Source organism: Vipera ursinii, assembly GCF_947247035.1.
Source record: "Vipera ursinii genome assembly, chromosome: 1".
In the NCBI taxonomy this organism is placed as follows: domain Eukaryota; kingdom Metazoa; phylum Chordata; class Lepidosauria; order Squamata; family Viperidae; genus Vipera; species Vipera ursinii.
In genome coordinates this window covers 3,764,623-3,790,181 of record NC_139512.1, presented here as the reverse complement: position 1 = coordinate 3,790,181, position 25,559 = coordinate 3,764,623, and the positions used below count along the sequence as shown (strand labels likewise).

At 43.5% G+C, this 25,559-nt stretch overlaps 1 protein-coding gene and 1 long non-coding RNA gene across 4 annotated transcripts in view; one reads left to right on the top strand and one right to left on the bottom strand.

Moving 5' to 3' along the window:
- The window catches only part of LOC310632811, a 269,935-nt gene extending 260,523 nt beyond the window's left edge, over positions 1-9,412 (top strand). Inside the window, exon 3 of the long non-coding RNA XR_014490918.1 lies at positions 9,366-9,412. This is a non-coding gene — a long non-coding RNA (uncharacterized lncRNA). The remainder of the gene's footprint in view (positions 1-9,365) is intronic.
- The window catches only part of NFIC (nuclear factor I C), a 177,949-nt gene that overhangs the window by 138,681 nt on the left and 13,709 nt on the right, over positions 1-25,559 (bottom strand). The window lies entirely within an intron of this gene.

Here is a 25,559-nt window from a genome sequence, read left to right as displayed (position 1 = left end):
CAGGAATTCTGGGAGTTGAAGTCCACGAGTCATAAAAGAGCAGAGGTTGCCTACCCCTGCACTATAGCTTTACCCGGTGTCCTACTTTCCTTAAACTTAGCAACAGCTGTTTTCACACTAAACCACAGATTAGCCAAACTCATTTCAGCCTAGCCTAGCACATTCTGTGACCAACCACCAAGTCTATGGTTGCTTGGTTTAATGGTCATCTCAACCCAGACCATGGCCAGAATGTGGTCTTCCTAGTGACACTTTAACTATAGCTGGGTGTGGGATGGCTTAACCAGTATTTAGCTAGTCATCTGAACAAGAGCTACTGCCTGTCTTATGGTTTAGAAGCTCCATGAAGTGCACGAACAAGAGGTCGAGAGACCAAGTTGTACAAAAACACTTTGCTACTCCTGCTTTATTTCCTGCACGGGGGCGGGAGGAAGAGTAGGAAGGGTAGGACAAATTTAACATGCCCTAGATACCTGCAAAGTGCCTCCAACCCAATCATTGTCACAAATCTGTTCAAAGTTATAATGGCCATAAAAAAATAACTTATGACCAATCCTCCCACTTAGAACTGTTGCAACAACCCAGTCACATGATAGAAATTTGGCAACTGACATGTATTTATACCATCCCAGGGTCATGTGATTGCTGTTTGTGATCTTTCTAGCCGGCTTCCAACCAGCAAAGTCGATGGGGGAAGCCAGACTCACTTTAATTCAGGGGTCTTCAAACTTGGCCCTTTTATGACTTGTGAACTTCAACTCCCAGAATTCCTCAGCCAGAAACGCTGGCTGAGGAATTCTGGGAGTTGAAGTCCACAACTTATAAAAGGGCCAAGTTTGAAGAAGACCCCTGAATTAATTTAATCACTGCAGTGATCTGCTTAATAACCGTGGCAAAAAAAAGATTGTAAAATCAGTCATGAGTCACTTAACCACCACTTGCTTAGCAATGGAAATTCTGATGGCAATTGTGGTTGTAAGTCGAGGACTACCTGCAGTATGGTCTACCAACACTCCTACCCCCACCCCCCCAGTCACGGTTAACTTCTCACTGCAAAAGCTCCTGGGATATCAAGCAGCCTGGAAGAAAGAAAGATACCAGGATGTGCAGTGGCCTCTGTCATGCTCGGCTGTAGAAGTACGTACTTCACCCACAGCTAACGCTCATCCATGTTCAGTGTATTGTGCAAACAAGCTCACTGAATCAGGTCATCGATCTCTCCAAGCCAAGATTACCAACCTCGGAAACACTGCAGGGATGGGGTGGGAGGCGAAGTGACCCTTTGGAAACTCTCCAAGATGTTGGCCCAGAGAAGGTGGTTTCCGGGAATTCCCACCAGCCAAAACTCATTTGGGGAGTAGCCCCTATAGCAGGGCCCCAAGGCTTAATATTACAGCATACAGGTAGCCCTCAATTCACAACCCCAATTGAGCCCAAAATTTCTGTTGCTAAGGGAGACATTTGTTGTTTTGCCCCCTTTGCAAACTTTCTTGCCACGGTTGTTAAGTGAATCTCTGCAGCTGTTAAGTTAGTGGTACGGTTGTTAAGTGGATCTGGCTCCCCCACTGACTTTGCTCGTCAGAAGGGCGCCAAAGGTGATCGCATGATCCCGGGACACCGCGACCGTCATAAATAGGAATCAAGTTGCCAAGTGTCTGAATTTTGATCACGGGACTGTGGGGATGCTGTGACAGTCATAAGCGTGAAAAGCAGTCTAAGTCACTCTTTTCGCTGATCTTGTGACTTCAAATGGTTATTAAATGACTACTTATCTGTCTGAAAGTCAGGTTCCTCTGGCAGGAGCTGACCTTTTAAATCTGCTTTTGCCAAGAGATTTCTAGGAGAAAAGGGGTACTCAGACCTTATGGGCAAGAGAAGCACTTTGCTGCCTATACAGGTAGTCCTCGGCTTACAACCATTCATTTAGCGACCATTCAAAATTATAACAGCACAGGCAAAAAGTGACTTGTAGCCAATCCTCACTCTTACGCCTGTTACAATATCCCCCCGGTCACACAATCAAAATTTGGATGCTTGGCAACTGGCATGTATTTGCGGCATCCCTGTGTCACATGATCACAATTTAGAACTATCTTTTGACAAGCAAAGTCCAAGGCAGAAAGCCAGATTCGCTTAATGACTGCTTATTCACGTAATGATTGTGATTTGTTTAACAGCCCTGCCAAAGAGGGTTGTAAAATTGGCTATGACTTGCTCAACAATGGAAATTCAGGTCCCGACTATGGTGGTAAGTTGAAGGCCACCTGCACTATTGCTATTAAATCTGGGCTGCCAAAATCTGGGCATCCACAAGAGGGCAGTATTGAATGTGTTTTCTCCGTTTCTTTTCCCCTCTCGGGTGGTTGACCTCATTTTTGCTCAGAACCTACCAACCTAGTTGAATATGTTTAGAGGGCTGAAGGTCTTTGTATTTTAAACCTCCATAAGCCTATTTGAGGATTTACATAACAGCAGCTCTGTCTCAGATTTGGGGGGAAACCACTCTGTTACATTTCAACAATCCTGTTTTAGCCTAGCACAACATTGGAAAAGAGATACCTTTCCTACAATATCAGCATGGGAAATTAAAATTGGAAAATATCCTACAATGGCAAAACTGACAGTATATATCTACAACATGGAATAGGGTTTTTAGGATTCTAATAAAAACCAACAACAATTACTAATGTTTGGTGCAAAGTTCAAATACCTAAAGCAGTGTTTCTCAACCTTAACAACTTTAAGATGGGGGGAACTGCAACTCCCAGGCTATGAGCCAGCAGTGTGCAACAGCAACCACAAAAGCTAATGCAATCCTGGGTTGCATAAACAGAGGCATAGAATCAAGATCACACAAAGCAATAGTACCGCTTTATAAAACCCTAGTAAGACCACACCTGGAATACTGCGGCCAGTTTTGGTCACCATATCACAAAAAAGATGTTGAGAGTTTGGGAAAAACTGAGAGAAGAGCAGCTAAGATGATCAAAGGCCTGGAGACTAAAACATACGAAGAACGGCTACGGGACTTGGGTTTGGCTAGTCTAGAAAAAAGAAGAAATAGGGGAGACATGATAGCAGCGTTCCAGTATCTGAGGGGCTGCCACAAGGAAGAGAGGGTCAGGTTGTTCACCAAAGCACCAGAGGGAAGGACGAGAAACAATGGTTGGAAACTCATCAAGGAGAGAAGCCACCTGGAATTAAGGAGAAACTTCCTGACAGTGAAGACAATCAATCACTGCCTTGGTGGAGCAGTGGGCTAATGCCTCCTTAAGTAACACCAGCTGCCTGCAATTAGTGCAGGTTCGTGTCCCACCAGGCTCAAGGTTGACTCAGCCTTCCATCCTTCCGAGGTAGGTAAAATGGGGACCCAGATTGTTGGGGGCAATTAGGCTGACTTTGTAATAATGCCGCTTGGGGGGGGGGGCGAAAGCCCTAATAAGCAGGCATATACATAGAATGAAGGCTATTGCTAAGCACATTTGATTTGTGCTTAGATTGTAAGCCGCCCTGAGTCTTCGGAGAAGGGCGGGATATAAATGGGATTAAAATTAAAAAAACCAATTAAAAAAACCAGTGGAACAGCTTACCCCCAGAAATTGTGGGCGCTCCATCACTGGAGATTTTTGAGACTATACTGTCTGAGATGGTATAGGTTCTCCTGCTTGAGCAGGGGGCTGGACTAGAAGACCTCCAAGGTCCCTTCCAGTTCTATTCTATTCTATTCTATTCTATTCTATTCTATTCTATTCTATTCTATTCTATTCTATTCTATTCTATTCTATTCTATTCTAATTAAGAATTCCTCAGCCAGTATGGCTGGCTGAGGAATTCTGGGAGTTGAAGTTCCCCCCATCTTAAAGTTGCTTGAGAAACCCTGATTTAAACCATGGTTGGTTAGTTGAGGACAGAAATGGAAAGGGAGGGAAAGACATATCATTGAAAGGTACCTTACTTTTTTTTCCCCTTTTTCACTTCTTCTTTTTAATTCAAATGTACCGGCAGCAGTTTATTTTTTTGCACCATCTAACTTTTTTTCTTTTTAACCTTCTCTGTATTTTGGTATTTGCTTTTTCTTCTACTTTCTTTGTGTTTCAAGGTCTTCCAGTAAGCCGATGGATTTTAAAAAGGATCCTGTTAAGAAGGACTCTGGGAATAAATGGCCGTTGGCCCACCTATATGCCAGCTCTGTTTTAGGATTTTACAGATGAACACCAGGCCTCAACTGGGCCTAGAAACAAATCAGAAGCCAGAGGAATGGAGATAAGATCAGTGTAAAGCTCTTGCTGGAAATCCATCTGTCTGCCACACGTCATCTCAATGGCCGTTTCCAAGTAGTGTCATCTCTCATGGCGCTCGCTCGCTTGTTGTAACTTAATCTAGGCCTGGCCAAGACTTGAGTCACAAGGGCCTTATCTATTTCTCAAAGAAGGAGGCACTAGTCCAGACTCGGCAAAGGCAAAAATCCTGCTGTCTTCCTCTTTAGAAGGGTGGGCCTTCAGAGAAGGCTTGCTGGCAAATATACAAGTTCTCCTGAGCTCTCCAGCAATGAATATATGCAGGTAGTCCTCAACTTATGACCGCAACTGAGCCCAAAATTTCTGCTGGTAACAAGACAGATGTTGTTTTTTTAAATCCCATTTATATCCCGCCCTTCTCCAAAGACTCAGGGCGGCTTACAATTTAAGCACAAATCAATGTGCTTAGCAGTAGCCTTCATTCTATGTATATGCCTGCTTATTAGGGCTTTCAGGGCCCCCCAAGCGGCATTATTACAAAGTCAGCTTAATTGCCCCCAACAATCTGGGTCCTCATTTTACCTACCTCGGAAGGATGGAAGGCTGAGTCAACCTTGAGCCTGGTGGGACTCAAACCTGCACTAATTGCAGGCAGCTGGTGTTACTTAAGGAGGCATTAGCCCACTGCTCCACCAAGGCTCCAATGAGCTTTGCCCCATTTTACAACCTTTCTTGCCACAGTTGTTAAGGGAATCGCTGAAGTTGTGAAGTTAGTAACACGGTCGCTAAATGAATCTGGTTTCCCCCATTGACTTTGGTTATCAGAAGGTTGCAAAAGGGGATCACATGACCCCGGGATGCTGGAACTATCGTAAATACACGCCGGTTGCCAAGCGTCTGAATTTTGATCACAAGACCACAGGGATGCTACAACAATCTTAAGTGTGAAATGGTCATAAGTCACTTTTTTCAGTGCCATTGTAACTTTGGACAGTCACTGAAAGAATCGTTGTAAGTTGAGGACATCCCGGATGTCTTTGAGAAAAGCAGCTTTCTGTTCTCAACCCTCAAGTTACAACTTAACAACAATCCAAGATACTACAACCGTCACTCCCTTTTCCATATGGGGGTCATGTTAGCTTCTACACAAGGCTCTCATTCATTCTTTGGGTATGTCAACACAAGTTAACTCAGGTGAGCTCAACCCAATTATAGGAATTAGACCACATACAGCACTGGGCCAACCCAACCATACGATGGCTCAGTGTGGTGGTCTGGTTCACATAAGATATTGTAGTTCCCACAACATGCTACAACAGATTTATTTATTTGCTTAATTTGATTGACTCCAAACCGACTCTGGGCAGCCACAAACAGACTGAGTCACAAGCAACCCATCCTCGTTTTAATCTAGACTAACATACTGCGGAAATCCCACCACTTTGTTATGGGTTAAACTAGGATTACTGTAAAGGTTGTCCTCATTTAGTGACTGCCTCATTTAGCGACTACTCCCAGTAACAATTGTGATGAAAAAGTAACTTTGCAACCAGTCTTCTCACTTACAACCTTCACGGGCCTGTAAAGTACAGGTTGTCCTCGACTTATAACAGTTCGTTTAGTGACCATGCAGTTACCCTGGGACTGAAAAAAGTGACTTATGACCAATTTTCACACTTACGTCCACGGTACCATCTCCATGGCCATGTGATCAAAATCCAGACGCTTGGCAATTGACTCATGTATGAGGGTTGCAGTGTTCTGGGGTCACGTGATCCCCTTTTGTGAACTTTTGACAAGCAACGTCAATAGGGAAATCAGATTTACTTACTAACAGTTTGACTAATTTAACAACTATAGTGATTCACTTAACAACTGTGGCATGAAAGGTCATAAAATGGGGCAAACTCAATAAATGTTTCTCTTAGCAACAGAAATTTTGGGCTCAATTGTGGTTGTAAGTTGAGGACTACCTGTAAAGGAAAGCTGAAGTAAGATTGAAGGCACTGTCGCAGTTTCACTTAACAACTGCTTAGCTTAATGACACAGTTGCTGGTCCCAATTGTGGTCACTAAACGAGGATTCCCCCTATACCTATAAGCTAACATAAGCATGCTGCTGTAGAAGAAACGCAACGATTTCTGCAAAAGGATTACTATCTCTGTTCTCTGAATATTAGAAATCCTGCCATCAATACAAACAATGCCAGCTCTATGGATCAATGGACTAGCTCAAAAGGGAGCACATTCCTATGGTTTAATTTTAATTGGCCTTTTATTTTATAACCTGAAGGACTAGGTTAGGGATAAATTGTCACAGAGAAAATCTATCTATATGATTGCTAAGAGTCGACACTGACTTGTTGGGACGTAATCAATCGATCAATTATTTTATATTGTGTGTTCACAAATGCCCTTATGAGAATAGATTTTACAAGCACATGGATAGGACAGCATGACATTATGGAGACAATTGAGGATTTGCAATGAGCCCATTCAGTCTTATGGGTTAAAGATTCCTCACCCCTATTTTAGAATCATGAGGAGTAGAAACCCATTTTATTATCAAGAAAGCAGACACTGCTCAGTGGTAAAGCACCTACTTAACTGGCAGAAGACTTCAGGATTGATCCTTAGCAGTTTGAGGGACACTGGTACTTAATCATGACACAAACATGGTCTGGCACCATCTCTTCTTGGTGGATTTCTGTCACACTCACTGGAGGTTAAGAAGAGACTGGACAGCCATTGGTCTGAAATGGTATAGGGTTTCCTGCTTGAGCAGGGGGGGTTGGACTAGAAAGCCTCCAAGGTCCCTTACAACTCTGTTATTCTTATCCTTAACCCATGAGACTGAGACTTCGTCAAGTTTTCTTTCACTGCTTTGGCTTAAAGCAAGGTCTTCTCTTCTTCTGACATCACCCCTGGACAACCACAAAGTCAGAAGATCTATTAATTGCAGGGGTCTTCAAACTTGGCCCTTTTATGACTTGTGGACTTCAACTCCCAGAAATCCTCAGCCAGGCTGAAGGGGGGGGGGGCAGAAGCCGGAGTGATTGGAGGGGGATCTGCCAGAATGACAGACAACTTCAATTCAGCACCTGGTGCCAACTCAAGAATGGGGGTGGAACCCTGCCGACTTTCATGTGAAAAGACTGCAAGAACAATAGTGGTAAGAACCCGCCAGTAAACGCAAACAATCCTGAGCGACACAAGCCTGCTGACTGATTAATATGGAACCAGAGGCACTAGATCAGGGGTGTCAAACTCAATTTCATTGAGGGCCGCATCAGCATTGTGGTTGCCCTCAGGGGGCTGGGTGGGCGTGGCCTACTGGGTGGGCGTGGCCTACTGGGTGGGCGTGGCTAGAGTGCCTACAGCCTACTGGGTGGGCGTGGCCAGCTCTACATCGTTCGCATCAAGGGTGCCTATGGGGGCCTGGGCAGGAGTGGGACAGATCTGGGGGTCTCTGGCAGAAGGAGGGTCTCTGGGCCAGGGCCAAGGCAGTGGAGGCCATTCCCTCACTGTTTCCAGGATGGCTTCATGGGCCACATGAAACCACTTCGCGGGCCAAATCCGGCCCCCGGGCCTTGTGTTTGACATGTCTGCACTAGACAGGTAGTAGTCCTTGACTTACAGCCCTTCATTTAGTTAACTGTTCAAAGTTACAAAGGCACTGAAAAAATTGACAAGACCAGGGCTTTTTTTCTCATAGAACGCTCAGAACGGAGTTCTGGCACCTTTTTTTGGATAGAACCTTGTAGGGTAGGCAAGGCGGGTTGTATGACATGTGTGAGTTCCGACACCTTTTTCTTTTACAAAAAAAAGCACTGGACAAGACCGTGTCTCACACAACGGTTACAGCATCCCCGTGGCCGTCTGATCAAAATTCAGACGCTTGGCAACTGACTCATATTTATGACTGCTCATATGATCCCCTCTTGTGACTTTCTGATAGGCAAAACCAATAGGGAAGCCAGGTTTACACTTAGCAACTGTGGCAAGACAAGTCGTAAAATGGGACAAACTCACAACTGCCTTACTTAGCAATGGAAATCTTGGGCTCAGTTGTGGTCGTGGGTCGACGGTTACCTGTATTCCTTCAACCGTTTTGCCCTTGGTCCCAGTGAGCAAGATACGTGCAGGCTTTCTGCATGAAGTATCTTTCCTAGCAGTTCTCCTTCAACTAAAAACACTTGAGAAGTAAACTCTGAATCTCTCTGGGCACAAAGCTAACTAAGACTTTTCTACTGAAGTCTTTCCTCGTTTCATAATTAGGGGTTTGAATTCTGCCCTCCTCTAGGAAGTTCACGAAGGTGAACTTAAAATACAGGAAAGTAAATATTTAGTAAATGTCCTTAGTAGGATTCCTGACAAGCACTCTATAAACTTGGGTACCAAGTTCAGGTACCAGCTACTGCAATGGGCAGGATCTCCAAAAGATTTTAGGAGATCTGTAATGAAATCACAGCTTGATGTGTTATTTTGAAAAAAAATATATATGGGGGAAGGCTGAAGTTGCTGATCTCTATCAATACAGATAGTCCTCAACTTCTTGTTGTTGTTGTTAGTTGCGAAGTCGTGTCCGACCCATCGCGACCCTATGGACAATGTTCCTCCAGGCCTTCCTGTCCTCTACCATCTTCTGGAGTCCATCTAAGCTCACGCCTACTGCTTCAGTGACTCCATCCAGCCACCTCATTCTCTGTCATCCCCTTCTTCTCTTGCCCTCAACCTTTCCCAGCATTAGGCTCTTCTCCAGTGAATCCTTCCTTCTCACTAGGTGGCCAAAGTATTTGAGTTTCAACTTCAGGATCTGGCCTTCTAAAGAGCAGTCAGGGTTGATCTCCTCTAGGACTGACCGGTTTGATCGCCTTGCAGTCCAAGGGACTCGCAGGAGTCTTCTCCAGCACCGTAGTTCAAAGGCCTCAATTCTTTGGCGCTCAGCCTTTCTTATGGTCCAGCTTTCACTGCCACACATTGCAACTGGGAAGACCATAGCCTTGACTAGACGCACTTTTGTTGACAGGGTGATGTCTCTGCTTTTTAGTGTGCTGTCTAGATTTGCCATGGCTTTCCTCCCGAGGAGCAAGCATCTTAATTTCTTGGCTGCAGTCCCTGTCTGCAGTGATCTTGGAGCCCAGGAAAATAAAATCTGTCACTACCTCCATTTCTTCCCCATCTATTTGCCAGGAATTGAGAGGGCCGGATGCCATGATCTTGGTTTTCTTAATGTTTAGTTTCAACCCAAGTTTTGCACTCTCCTCAACTTACAACAGTTCATTTAGTGACCATTCAAAGTTGCAATGGCACTGAAAAAAGTGACTTATGACCATTTTTCATAGTTACAGCCTTTGTAGCACACCCATGATCATGTGATCAAAATTCAGAGGCTTGGCAGCTGGTTCATACTTACAACCATTGTTGTGTCCCAAAGTCACGTGATCCCTTTTGCGACCTTTCGACGAGCAAAGTCAATGGGGAAACCCGATTCACTTTTAACAACCAGGTTACTAACTTATCAACTGCAGTGATTCACTTGACAACTGTGGCAAAAAAAGGTCATAAAACGGGGCAAAACTCACTTCACAAATGTCTCGCCTAACAACAGAAATTTTGGGTTCAGTTGTGGTCGTAAGTCAAGGACTAGCTCTACATCTTTATATTTCTAAAGATTTTTTTGGAATATGATGCCGCTACTTTCTTATATGACTCGTGTGGTTTGTACTTTTCATGCTAACTGCATTCAGGAACAGGAAAAGGAGTGGTAAGAGGCAGAGTGAGGTGAAAGAGGCAATTCAATATTGATGCACTTTTACTGCACTGAACACTTAAGTTATCTATTTGTGGTACAAAAGCATCAAGGCCTGTATGGATCCTTAACACCCTCTGCATAGGAGATTCTTTCATGGTGGATGTAAATGCATTAGGGCTGCGTGTTACTGATCCTTCCTGTAAAGCCATCAGTTCAGTCGGTGTAAGAAAAAAAAAACGGAAGTGACTGCAAAAGCTGGAGAAATGAAAAGTAGCTTAAGCGGCGTTAAAACTGCCTTGACAAATCTGGAATGATGGCCAAAAATAATAATTCAACTCCTCACTTTGTGATTGTTTTAAATTAAAAAAGCATATAGCCAGAATATAAATTTTACAAATACCGGTAGAGTTCATTATTGGTAGTCCTCGACTTACAACAGTTCACTGAGTGAACGTTCAATGTTATAACAGCACAGGAAAAAGTAACTTATGAACAGTTTTCACATTTACGACCGTCGTACCATCCCCCAGGGTCATGTGATCAAAATTCAGAGGCTTGGCAACTGGTTCATATTTATGACGGTTGCCCCTTTCTTAGCATTATGGATTTCTCCAGAGTTAGATCTTCTCATAATATATGTCCAGAGTAGGATGATACAAGTCTGATCATTGGGGCTTCAAATGAGAAGTCTGAGTTGAAGGGTTTTTTTTAAAAAATGTTCTGTATTGTGCTGTTGTTGTTTTTAAGGTGTTGTTAGCTGCCCAAACTTGCATCTTCAAGATGGGCAGCTGTATAATCAAGCCCAACAAACAAACAAACATTCAGAGACTGACAGCCCCTTTACACAGTAGTTGTGTTTGCAAATAATAATAATAATAATAATAATAAGAAGAAGAAGAAGAAGAAGAAGAAGAAGAAGAAGAAGAAGAAGAGGAAGAAGTAGTAGTAGTAGTAGTAGTAGTAGTAGTAGTAGTAAGGGACCTTGGAGGTCATCTAGTCCACCCCCTGGCTCAGGCAGGAAACCCTATACCATTTCAGACAAATGGCTGGCCAGTCTCTTCTTAAAAACTTCCAGTGTTGGAGCATTCACCACTTCTGGAGGCAGGTTGTTCCACGGGTTAATTGTTCTAACTGTCAGGAAGTTTCTCCTTAGTTCTAGGTTGCTTCTCTCCTTGACCAGTTTCTGCCTCTTCTTTGAGGCAGCCCCTGAGATATTGGAACACTGCTATCATGTCAGCCCTCGTTCTTCTCTTCGTTAAACTACACATACCCAATTCCAGCAACCGTTCCCTATATGTTTTAGCCTCCACCCCCCTAATCATCTTTGTTGCTCTTCTCTGTACCCTTTCTAGAGTCTCGACATCTTTTTTTACATTGTGGTGACCAAAACTAGATGCAGTATTCCAGGTGTGGCCTTACCAAGGCATTGTAAAGTGGTATTAGTACTTCACGTGATCTTGATTCTATCCCTCTGTTAATGCAGCCTAGCACTGTGTTGGCTTTTTTGGCAGCTGCAGCACACTGCTGGCTCATATTTAAGTCATTGTCCACTAGGACTCCGAGATCTCTCATGAACAGCCATTGTTGATGTATACTGTAGATGCATATATTTCTTATCTGTACACACCTTACGTTATCTATCTGTGCAAAACAGCAATGCAGGTCTCAAGGAATTTATAAACAAAAGAGGATGTAATTAATGGGACTGGGTGAGGACAGGAGGGAGGGAAGGAAATAAGAATGGAAGCAGAGGCAAGGAAAGACAACTTACGAGCACCTTTGAGCCCAAAATTTCTATTGCTCAGTGAGGCATTTGTTAAGTGAATTTTGACCCATTTTATGATCTTTCTTGGCACAGTTGTTAAGTGAATTCTTGCTGCTGTTAAGTTAGTATCCTGGTTGTTAAATGAATCTGGGTTTCCCATTGTCTTTGCTTGTCAGAAGGTTATAAAAGGTGATCACAAAGGTGACTTTGGGCCAAGCACCAGGAGACTGTGAGTTCTAGTCCCACCTTAAGCATGAAAACTGACTGGGTGATTTTGGGCCAGTGATTCTCTCAGTCCAACTCATTTCAAAGGGTTGTTATAGGGAAAATACAAGGAAGGTATACTGGATATGTTTGCCACCTTGAGTTATTTGTAAAAATATTAAAGGCAGGATACAAATAAATAAATACAATTTTTCTAGGGGTCTGGATTTTTAACTGCCAGAATTCTTATCGGTGACCATTCTGGCAGTGGGATTCTGGGAATTCAAGTCCACAAATCCAGAAATGTCCGAGATTGGGAAACACTACTCTGGACTGCCGATGTGGAAAACAGGATGTTGAATGCCATCTGATCCAGCGAAGCGTGTTCTTTTAAAAAATGTGCTTAAAAATCCCCCAAAATCACATTTCTCAGCTTAACATTCTACCTCTGGCCTAGTGTTAAAGGACTGCACTAAAGTGTCTTGCTTGGAAAAAAAAATCACGCTAAACCATGGCATCACCTGTTTGTTTCAGCCTTAAGAGTGATGTGCAAAGCAATTCGTTATGACTGGCTGGTTAAAAGATCCTGGCTTGGCATTATGGGTGAGTGGACATTCCACAAGAGCACATTAGACTGCAAGGGGAGCACCTAAGTTCATGTTTAAATGTCTCCTAAAAAAAAAAACCTTGTTCAGCTTAGAGTAATCGCTCCTATGCAGCTTCACCTATCAGAGAATGGCTAGGAAGATAATAGAGGGGAGGTAGAGAAACCACACAGGGACGCGGTGGCTCAGTGGGTTAGGACGCTGAGCTTGTCGATCAGAAGGTCGGCAGTTTGGCGGGTCGAATCCCGAGTGCCGCGTAGCAGAGTGAGCGCCTGTTACTCATCCCAGCTTCTGCCAACCTAGCAGTTCGAAAGCACGTAAAAATGCAAGTAGAAAAATAGGGACCGCTCCGGTGGGAAGGTAACAGTGTTCCGTGCGCTTTTGGCATCTAGTCATGCCAGCCACATGACCACCGAGACGTCTTCGGCTTTGAAACGGAGATGAGCACCGGCCCCTAGAGTCAGAAACAACTAGCACGCATGTGCGGGGGAACCTTAACTTTACCTTTACTAGAGAAACCACAGAGAGGTCGTTGAAGGGAACGCAGGATCAAAATGCAACAAATATGTTTTAATTGGGGGGGGGAGAAAATGAACAAACATTCTTGTCCATTGCCACAAACATGACCCGCCTCAATAGTGTTAAACCCATCCTAGCTAGCAGAAAGGACCATACTTGACCATTTACATCAGAAGGGTGGGTGAAGGAGGCAGAATTACATAGCTGAGGTTTCTGTTTAAGGCTGAAGTAGCTATCAAAGGCTACTTCTGTTGTGGGTGGTTACACGAGAGCTTTTTCTTCTGTTTCTCTTTGCCCCAGCTGGTTCTCAAAGAAAGAAAGAAAGGGGGGGGGGAAACCCCACACTGCATCAGACTTGGCCAGGATGTATGGGATGGGGAAGAACAGAAAAGAAAAGAAAAAAGGGAGAGAGGGAAGATAAGATTACACATTTTTCAGTGTTCCTGTCAAGTACTGTGCATTGTTGAAAGAAAACACTGGGCCCTTTCTTTGCAAGTAACCTTCCTCCTGCGCACGCTCTAGTACCGGTACTCTCTATCTCAGATACGTAGAAATATGTTCTTCTCAGTTTGCAAACTATTACTTTCATCTACACAGATTTGGGAAGGGTGACTAGAGGGAGTTCAGCCACTTGGTTATACATTTCTCCTCTTGCTAACTACAAATGGAAATTAATATGGAGTTTTTCCTTCTCGGTTGCCTTTTCCTTTTAAGCCAGTGTTTCCGATTTGGTAAGTTGAAAATATACGGATTTCAATTCTCAGAATTCCCCAGCCAGCACAGCTGGCTGAAGAATTCTGGGAACTGAAGTCAACACATGTCTAACTTGCTAAAGTAGAGAAACACTGGTTTAAATGGTAGCTTTTGTTGCAGAGAATGAAAGTCGATTTACTTAGCAGCCAAGGTTAGGAATACTTTGCACAAAACATCTGAGATCTAGAACAAAAAAGACTTCTGCTGCACAGGTAGTCCTCGACTTTTTTTTTTTAATCCCATTTACTGTATATCCCGCTCTTCTCCGAAGACTCAGGGTGTCTTACAATCTAAGAAGCACAAATCAATGTGCTTAGCAATACGAGCCCAAATTTGTTGTTGCTAAGTGAGATAGTTAATTTTGCTGGATTTTATGACCATTCTTGCCACAGTTGTTAAGTGAATCACTGAAGTTGTTAAATTGGTAACGGGTTGTTAAGTGAATCTGGCTTCCCCATTGACTTTGCTTGTCAAAAGTTTCCAAAAGATGATCACATGACCTCAGGTCACTGCAACCGTCATAAATATGAGCCAGTTGCCAAGCATCTGAATTTTCATCACATGACCATGGGGATACTGCAATGGTTAAGTGTGAAAAACAATCGCAAGCCACTTTTCTTTTGTTGTAATTTCAAATGGGCACAAAATGAACAGCCGTAAATTGAGGACTACCTATATTTATTTTCAGATTTGACCAGCTCAGATGTGTTCATCATTCCCAAATTAAATAACATTTCCCAGATCTGACCTTTTGACAGGAGTTTCTGAGGATCTACGAAATCTGTTCAGAAGACTTTTTTTTAACCAGGGGTTGAGTAAATAAAACTTAATATTGCCTCCTTAACACAAAAAATGACTTTTAATTTGACCAAGCATTGTCCCAGGAGGTGGAAGCATCTAGCTGACCTTGGCTGGTTCCAGCAAGTTTAGCAAGGCCAGATTTAGTTTAACAATTAGATTGGAGACCACTAAGAAAGCCTGTAAGTTAATTAGAGGTTGGCACTTCCAGGTTGGTGCAAAGAAAATCAGGGGCTGAGCTAGGGTCTCTTCATGTCTCACTTTTAAAGACTTCTCATGGAGGAGGGGGCTGGGTAGGGTAGTAATTTTCATTACCAACAGCATATTTGTGTCGCAATGTGGCTGCAAGGTACCTGTCAGATGACAACAGCTGTTACTTCAACTGTGGATGGTTTGGATTGAAATTGGTCTTAACTGAAGCTTTGCAGCAAAAGATTCAGTGATTTCAGTTTAGTATGATGATCTCTGTTGTACTTTTCTCTGCTTTCCCCCCATTTTACAGATGTTTTCTCAAGTCTAATTGTGTTGCCACCACGTGGCTGTTTTGGGAAATTATACATTATGCTAATGGGCCAGTTAATCCCTCCCTCTTTGTGAAGTATTTCCCCTTTTTCTGAGCTAACTTCCTCCTTCTTGTTGGCTCTGGGCCTGATATCCTCCATAAACAGTAGACATGTGACAACAGCAGACATGTGCTCCAGATTCATGGGCAGACGCTGTGAGTTATTACCAACTTCTGACCTTGGAATATTGTACAATATCTCCTAACTCACCTTATCATGCTGTAATCTACGCTACATGCAATTAGAGGTATTTCTGGATGATCAAGGTATTTCATGAGTTCAGCTATCTGGAAAAGGGCTGTTAACAGTGATAACAAGAGATTAATCACAATACAGCAGTCTTGATTCAGAACAGCACAGAAGCCCCACGCCTGCAAAGGCCTACCCCTCCACGCCACCACGCAGGTGTTTCAACTGTGCTTCCTACGAACAGCACAGAAGCCCCACGCCTGCAAGGGCCTACACCTCTTCAACAACACAACGTAGCTGTGTCAACTGTGCTTCCTACGAACAACACAAAGAACCCAAGCCTACAAAGGCCTGCACCTCCTCAACCTCACATCACAGGTGCGCCAACACTTCAAACTGCATCACCCCTTGCCAATGACAACGTAACTTCCAGCAATGAAAAACGATTGAATCGACAGCCAGCACAAGCCTTAGGAGCTACACCACAGCTGAACGCTCGTGCAACGGCATTTTATCCTGGTATGCCTCACCCTTATTCACCAGAGAACTCTCACACCCAAGGGGCCCCACAAGTTTCTCTGGCATCAAGGAGTGAAAGACCAGACCATTCTGACTACTCCAGACACACGACTTGTCAAGAGCTCATCGCCAACAGCCTCTCAAGGTTTGATGACTGTCCAGAAAACTACAGATCCTAGAAAGCAACCTTTAAAACTGTTGTTGTTGATCTCAACCTTACCGCCAGAGAGGAACTCGATCTACTCATAAAGTGGGTGGGGCCAGGATCTACAGATCGTGTTAAAAGACTGAGATCAGTGCATGTTGACTCTCCAGATGCAGGTCTCGCAGCTGCGTGGGCAAGACTTGCCTTCGGAAGCCCAGAAGCATTAGAGAAGGCTCTATTCAAAAAACTACAAAACTTTCCGAAGATAGGCAACAAAGACAATCTCAAGCTCCAGGAACTAAATGATCCCCTCATGGAGATAGAATTGGCAAAAACAGACCCACGTCTACCTGGTCTAAGCTACTTGGACACCTCCCATGGTGTCAATCCAGTGGTGTCAAAACTGCCATACGGCCTGCAGGTGGACTGGAAACAGCACGGCTCAGACTACAAACTACGCAATAATGTTTCCTTTCCCCCAATTCTCATATTTTTGCAGGTTCATAAGCCACCACGCCTAGACGAACAATGACCCCAGCTTCGACTACGATGAATCCAGTGTGCCTGCTCCATCATCATCACCAAGGTATGTTAACACAGCAGCTCAACACAGAGACTCATGTAGAGCTGTGTTTACAAAAAAACCGGACATCTCACCCCCTGTACCATTTCCTCCTCAACGGGGCAGTTCAGGTGGTGGAGATGAAAATCCTAATCACCAGTGTCCTATTCACAAAAAACCTCACCCTCTCAGGAAATGTCGTGAGCTTAGAGCCAAGACTATACAAGAGCGGAAAGAGGTTCTCCAAAAACTTAGAATATGCTACAGGTGCTGTGCTTCATATGACCATCTTGCTAAAGATTGTAAAGCCTCTGTCAAGTGCACAGAATGCAATAGTGACAAGCACGTTACAGCTATGCATCCTGCTCCACTTCCACACAAGTCACAGCAACCACCTGCATCCAACCCTGCCTCAAACCATGGCTAGGAGCAACAAAGTCATGCTCCAGTTACAAATGTGTCATCTTCATGCACCGAAGTGTGTGGGAAAGATTTCACTCACAAATGCTGTGCCAAGATATGTCTAGTCAAGATATATCCAGAGGGTCAGCCCGAAAAAGCTGCCAGGATGTACGCCACAATAGATGAGCAGAGCAACAGATCCCTGGTCAAACCCAAATTCTTTGATATTTTTGGCATAGAGGGACATGCAACACCATATACGCTCAACACCTGTTCTGGTCGTGTGAAGACCTCTGGCAGAAGAGCTGATGGGTTCATGATTTCTCATATCAAAGCGACTAAGGGCATACCGTTGCCATCATTGGTTGAGTGTGACCAAATACCAGACAACAGGGAAGAGATTCCCACCCCTGAAGCTGCATATTACCATCCCCACTTAAGGCACCTGGCTACTGAGATTCCACCAATGGACACGAATGCTGACATCTTAATCTTGCTGGGAAGGGACATTCTCAGAGTTCATAGAATATGCCAGCAGTGTGAAGGACCTGACGATGCCCCATATCCACAAAGACTTGACCTAGGCTGGGTAATAGTGGGAGATGTATGTTTAAATGGGATGTGCACACCATCTGAAATCAACTCCTTTAAGACTAACATTTTAAGTAATGGGCGTGCATCTTACTTCAGACAATGTCCTCACCACTATGAACTGAAGGAGAAACCTCTTGACATCATCCAAGTATCTGATTTTACCTCTGTCACTTGTGATGACAACTTAGGCAGCACAGTGTTTCATACTACATGTGATGACAACAGAATAGCCATGTCAGTTGAAGACAGAGAATTCATCAATGTGATGGACACTGCATTCTCCGAAGATATGTCTAACAGCTGGGTCGCACCTTTCTTTCTTTCTTTCTTTCTTTCTTTCTTTCTTTCTTTCTTTCTTTCTTTCTTTTTCTTTCTTTCTTTCTTTCTTTCTTTCTTTCTTTCTTTCTTTCTTTCTTTCTTTCTTTCTTTCTTTCTTTCTTTCTTTCTTTCTTTCTTCCTTCCTTCCTTCCTTCCTTCCTTCCTTCCTTCCTTCCTTCCTTCCTTCCTTCCTTCCTTCCTTCCTTTATTTTATATACTGCCCTATTCCCGTAGAACTCAGGGCGGTTTACAAGGCAATTAAAACATAAAATACAAAAGTTAAAATCAGTTAAAACAGTAATTAAATTTAAGCCCTAAAAATTAAGTCTAAAATTCAATCAAAAATTAAAAACCCCTCAGTCTGGGCCAGACAGCTCGAAGAGCCAGGTTTTCAGGTCCTGGCGAAATGAACGAAGGTCGGGGGCAATCCTAAGTTCCGTGGGCAGTTGGTTCCATAGGGCTGGCGCAGCCACAGAGAACACTCTTCCCTTGGGAATAACCCGCCGGCATTCCTTAACTGGCGGAACCCTGAGAAGACCCTCCCTGTGGGAGCGCACAGGACGATGGGAAGTTGATGCCGGCAGCAGGTGTTCCCTTAGATAGTCCAGACCCAAGCCATTAAGGGCTTTATAGGTCATCACCAGCACCTTGAATCTCACCCAGAGGGCAACCGGAAGCCAATGCAGCTCGCGGAGAAGAACCTTTTCATTCTACCAGAGCCAGACTCCCAAACAATCACAATCAAGCACTATCTAGACTCAACTCACTACAATGAACATTAAAAAACAGGTCTGAAATGAAGGACCATTTCATTGCCTTTATGAAAAGGATCTTCGACAACGACCATGCTGAGCCAGCTCCACCTCTTTGAGAACATGATGAGTGCTGGTATTTGCCTTTCTTTGGTGTGTATCATCCACGCAAGCCAAAGCAAATCAGGGTAGTGTTTGACTCCAGTTCCAAGCATCAAGCTGTGTCCCTGAATGACGCTCTTCTCACAGGTCCAAACTTAACCAACAACCTTGTCGGTGTACTCATGAGGTTCAGGAAAGAACCTGTCGCCATAACCGCTGACATTGAGCAAATGTTTCATTGCTTTAAAGTTAGAGAAGACCATAGGAACTTCTTAAGGTTTCTGTGGCACCGTGATAACAACATGGACAATGAAGTAATCGAATACCGCATGAAAGTACACATCTTTGGAAACAGTCCCTCACCTGCTGTTGCAACATATGGTCTGCAAAGGACTGCTCTTGAAGGTGAGAAGGACTATGGTGCAGATGCCCAACATTTCGTCGAGAAGGACTTGTATGTGGATGACGGACTCAAATCCTTACCCACAGACGAAGAAGCCATAGACCTGCTCCAAAGGACACAAAGTATGCTTTCTGAAGCTAATCTCAGACTCCACAAATTTGCCTCAAACAGTGCTGCGGTTACATTCCATCAGAACTTAATCCTGCAGATCATGCTACAAGGCCACTGTCAGCAAGTGTCTTTGCAAGTTACTCTTGGTTAACAAGTCCTAAGTTCCTGCTTGATCATACAGAAGAAAGCAAAGCTGAGGTCTTCAATCTTCAAGATCCTGACAACGATCCAGAGATTCGTTCTGAAGTCAAGACTCTTCTCACCAGATCTGAGCAGGGAACCATCTTGGATTGTCAATGCTTTGAACGGCTCTGCAAGTGGACAAGACTTGTACGCACCATTGCAAGGTTAGTTCACATTGCACAATGTTATCACACCAAGTTTAATGACACAATGTCAAGGCTGGCACTTGTGTAAAAACCCTCTATCAGCAAAAGACATTGCTAGAAGTGAGCTGATCATTATACGCAGTGTACAACAGAATGTCTTTAGCACAGAAATCAAATGTATCCATGACAAACAGAACATTCCAAAAAAACAGTCCAATCGCCAACCTGAACCCATTTATAGACATTCTCGGCATGCTAAGGGTTGGTGGACGTTTAAATAAGGCCAAACTGGGAGAGCGACAACAGCATCCTCTTATTATACCTGGTTGCCATCATCTCTCCACCTTGCTCATACACTACCACCATGAAGAGGTTAAGCACCAAGGCAGACATTTCACAGGTGCCATAAGAGCGGCAGGCCTTTGGATTGTAGGAGCAAAAAGACAGATCACAGCTGTACTGCACAGCTGTGTTCAATGCCGCAAATTAAGAGGAAGGCATCAGCAACAGCAAATGTCAGATTTGCCAGCTGATAAGCTAAGCACTGACCCACCATTCACTCATATTGGTCTGGATGTCTTTGGCCCATGGTCAGTAACAGCACGCAGAACACGTGGTGGCCAAGCAAATAACAAACATTGGGCAGTGCTATTCACTTGTATGAGTGTGCGTACAGTACATATTGAGGTTTTACAATCCATGGATGCTTTATGTTTCATTAATGCTCTAAGGCAATTTCTTGCCATAAGAGGACCAGTAGAGTCATTAAGGTCTGACTGTGGAACTAACTTCAATGGAGCCTGCAGAGAATTAGAAATCAATTCTAAGTCAGTCCAGGACTTTTTAGCTGAAAGGGGCTGTACTTGGATCTTCAATCCTTCACACTCTTCCCACATGGGCGGCTCATGGGAGAGAATGATAGGAATTACACCTAGAATATTGGACTCTACGTTAATGGACTTGAACTCTACAAGGCTCACACATGAGGTCTTGACCACCTTCTTAGTAGAAGTATCTGCTATAATCAACTCAAGGCCACTTGTTCCAGTGTCTACAGATCCAGAATTCCCAACCATCCTCACTCCAGCCACTCTTCTCACTCAAAAGCTCGGATCTGTTCCTGTTCCACCTGGAGATTTCAGAACAGGAAATCTATACCATGATCAATGGAGGAGAGTACAACACCTCACCAACTGCTTTTGGAATCGATGGAAGATGGAATATCTTTCTCTTTTGCAAAGTCACAGAAAATGGCAAAATCAGTACCCCAATCTCCAAGTTTGAGATCTTGTTCTGCTCAAGGACCAACAAGTTCAAAGAATTGAGTGGCCCATTGGACTCATCGAGAAGGCCATTCTTAGCGATGATGGGAAGGTACGTAAGGTGGAGGTAAAGGTCGCAAAGCAAGGCACCATAAAAACCTTCATCAGACCCATCACAGAACTTGTCCTGCTTTTGCCCCTTGAAGACTGAACTCGTCGCCTTTCCTGGTTGGATCCTGACTCCAAGAAGAAAAGTTATTTGAACTTTAATCTAGACTATTTTAGGCCTGAAATGGCAGTTCTTGTTATTGCAATATGTATGCATGTTTATTTCTTATATCTCTCAGGTTTATGTCTTATATGTATGCATGTTTATTTATATATATATATATATATATATATCAGGTTTTTATGTCTATACCTCAGGTTTATTACTTATATCTCTCAAGTGTTTATGACAATTAGCAAACCACAAACATGTACAGGTATTTGCATTGAATAACTACCGTTATATGATTTTATATGGTGGTATTATGTAATACCAGACGGGGAGTGTGCTGCCACCACGTGGCTGTTTTGGGAAATTATACATTATGCTAATGCGCCAGTTAATCCCTCCCTCTTTGTGATGTATTTCCCCTTTTTCTGAGCTAACTTCCTCCTTCTTGTTGGCTCTGGGCCTGATATCCTCCATAAACAGTAGACATGTGACAACAGCAGACATATGCTCCAGATTCATGTGCAGACGCTGTGAGTTATTACCAACTTCTGACCTTGGAATACTGTACAATATCTCCTAACTCACCTTATCATGCTGTAATCTACGCTACATGCAATTAGAGGTATTTCTGGATGATCAAGGTATTTCATGAGTTCAGCTATCTGGAAAAGGGCTGTTAGTGATAACAAGAGATTAATCACAATACAGCAGTCTTGACTCAGAATACTAATCCTTTCTTTTCTCTTTCTCTACAATGGACCTTCCTTCCTCCCTTTTCTTTTTTCTTTTCTTTCCTCTTCAGGCTTTGCATGCTCAGAGTTAGGACTACCAGGTACAAGATGCAGAAATCTTCTCAATCCCAGCAGCTTTAAAATGTGTGGACTTCAACTCCTAGAATTCCCCAGCCAGCATTTCCCTGGAATTCCTCGGAATTCTGGGACTTGTAATCCACACATCTTAAAGCTACTGAAGTGGAGAAACAATGATCCAAATAACCACTAGATGGCAGGAAAGGGAGGCCACACACATTCATTGCTGCCTCCTAATGCTCAACCAGATTTTTGCAGCCAAGACACCCCACCCCCCGCCCCAAAATTATTCCAGATTTAATGGAACCCTGAGAAAAATGCAACGTCAGATGCCATCACTGAATGAATAATTGATTTTCAATAATCTCTCTGCCTTGAAAATTGAGGCAGGGCAACCTCAATGAACTCACTTAAGAAGTAAAGATATAATTCATATTTTAATAACTTTGATGCTGGGGTCCTTGGCTTCTGCATCCATGCATCAAAGAAATCTTTCTGAATAGAAAATGCAAGGACCAGGTCCCTTGGCCTTTATCCTAGATATTGTCATCCTGTTTGATACATTCTGTCTGATAATGTACTCCGAGTTCTTAAAAGAACATGTTTGATCAAGAACACGGATAAATTCCAATATTCTAAACAGTTTGGCAACTTTTCTGCAAACCTCCTGAATTCAGGGTTGCCTGCCAAGAGTAATCCACTGACCACTGGAATAAACTGTTCTAGTCTGGGAAATGGCAAAAACTCTTTTTCTAATATATTGGTGTTATTGCCAAAATAAATTCCTGGTTGCAATGCCCATTCCTGAAATTAATTTATATTCTACCAAGTGGGTTCATTTTCTTTGCCTAAGGGAGAGATGAAAACATCGGCAGACAGAAGAAATAGAATGTGAATATTTTGGGGAACTGTAAAATCAGCAGTGGAAACAACGCCTGAATTATTGGGGATCGGAGGACCCTCCCCCCCAATATCCCCACGGCTTATATCTATAGGAGACAAGATTTGGCAAAAAAGAAATTGACAGCATTGGTGGTGTATACATTTCATTAATTCTCCCACTCAGCCATTTTTGAACATAGAACATAGAGTAATAAAGAGTTGTAAGGGACCTTAGAGGTCTTCTAGTCCAACCCCCTGCTCAAGCACAAGACCCTCTCGTTTCAGACAAATGGTTGTCCGGTCTCTTTTTAAGAGGCTCCAGTGATGGAGTACCTATAATTTCTGAAAGCAAGCCGTTCCACTGGTTTATTGTTCTCACTGTCAGGAAATTTCTCCTTGGTTCCAGGGGGCTTCTCTCTTTGATTAGTTTTCACCCATTGTTTCTTCTCTTGCCTTTTGATGCTTTGGAAAATAGTTTGACACACACACCCCTCAACCTTTCGCCTTCCAAACTCGCAATCACAACACCCCAGCAGCTTCTCGGTATAAATCAAAAACCCCAAAAGGGAGAAGCAAAGAAAATTAGTTTTTTCGTTCTCAGAAGGGAAAACCAGCCAGGGAACCATAACAGCAGACAGCAAGTCCCCAGTTGAAACAAGAAAGCGACACTGAATGGAGATGGGAAGAAAGGAAAGTCCTGGAGTGGTGAGAGGCAGCCAGGAAGAGAAAGAGAAAAAGAGAGAGAGAAGAGAGAGAGAGAGAGAGAGAGAGAGAGAGAGAGAGAGAGAGAGAGAGAGAGAGAGAGAGAGAGGGAGAGAAGCTGTCAAGGACCTGGATACAACTCAAGCAGGTCACTCTGAAGTCCTGGCTAGGAGTGGCACAAAGTTTGCCAGGGCTATTTTGAGCTTTTGGGAACACATTGGGAAACTCCTCCACGCTACAGTGGCACCAGCAGCTGCCCTACCCACCTTGCCAGGAATACGGATGTTTCCAAATCAACATTGTGCTGTGCTTGCTCCCAAAAACAGTGTCAAGAGGAATACTTGCCAGGGTTTTAATCTTTAATTGGGGAACTGCAAAGCGGGAGAGAAAGAAAAAGAGGGGGGGAACCCCTCCATGCCACTCTGAATTCACAGAGAAGCAGATTTATCTCTCAGCTGGGTGGTGACATTCTGTACATGCCTGGAATAGAGCAGAAACAATTTTGGGGTGACAGCAAGGGGGAAACTTCAAACAAAGATTTCTTTTCAGAACTAAATCAACCATTTAAAATCCCCTAAGGGTATTTTTCCATAAAGACATACAACAAAAGTATAGCTCAAGAAATAACCTATAACCATATCTCTAGTTCTTGAAAACCTCTCCCAACTCATTCCCGAATAAAAAAATGCTGGGCATTTCCTAGGATGCCAGCTCTGTTTTTGAAATTTGGGGGTTAGGAATTTGCTAGGAATTCTGCAGCTAGTTTTCAAATAAAACCCAACGAATGACAGAATGACTGATAAAAACAAAACAAGAAGATTCAGATCAGCAGAATTTACAGATGGAAATCAGTGCTAAAAGTCTATGGAGATTCTCAGTCATCCAGGCCAGGATTGTCCCAAAGGTGTTTTTTTTCAAAAGGCAACTGGACTTGAACACAGTCCTTTCAGAACCAGCGCTAACAACCACACGATTGCAAGGAATACAAATCCTTGCATTCCCCACCATTCAGTCAGAACTGAAGAAACTTCTTTGATGAGAAGCGAGACGTCTTCTAGCAAAACGAGAAAGTCCAGTTGCCTTTTGAAAAAGCACCTTTGGAACAACCATGACCTGGACAACTGAGAATCTCCATAGAGGGTCCTTTCATAGACAGTTCCACCTCCTATTCAGGTAACCCTGAGGGCACAAATAAACCTCCACGTGGCCTCAACGACTCTCAGAAAGAGTGCCAACCACCAGATGACTGCAAGGAATATAAATCCTTCCATTCTCTACCATTCAATGAGAACTGAAGAAGCTTCTGGGATGAGAAGCGAAACGTCTTCAAGGAAAAACAAAGGAAGTCCAGTTGGGACAATGCTAAAAACAAAGCCCTACATGGCATGGATCCGGATTACCTGCGGGAGCACCTACTGCCGGCGTCAACGTCCCTCCGTCCGGTACGTTCCCACAGAGAGGGCCTCCTCAGGGTACCACCGGTCAGAGAATGTCGGCTGGTGACCCCCAGGGGGAGAGCATTCTCTGTGGGTGCACCAATCCTTTGGAACCGCTTACCAGCTGAACTCCGGATGGCCCCCGACCTTCGCTCCTTCTGGCGTGATCTAAAAACTTATCTATTCGAACAAGCCGGCCTGGCCTGATGGATTTGGGTTTTAAAATTATTTAACTAATGTATTCTTATTTTATTGCCCTGTACACCGCCCTGAGTCCTTCAGGAGAAGGGCGGTATATAAATCAAATAAATAAATAAATAAATAAATAAATAAATAAGCCTTCAAGAGAAATGTGCTGAAGGGTGCACCCTAAAAAAAAACACCTGATGTACCAACTGAAACCAATTTCTCTTCTAGGTGCCCCTGATAGTTCTCAAAGGTGCACAACTCAGCCTTTCAGATAATTTAATTACAAACAATTTGGTTGGATTTGTACCACAGAGTGTGACTAACCCAATAAAAGAGTTAGGAAATTTGCAGTTCAGCATTGTTGTAGAAACCCAGCCCTTATTATCAAAAGTTATGTGAACCAGGCCATCACTTTTAAGACATGTTACAGTTTA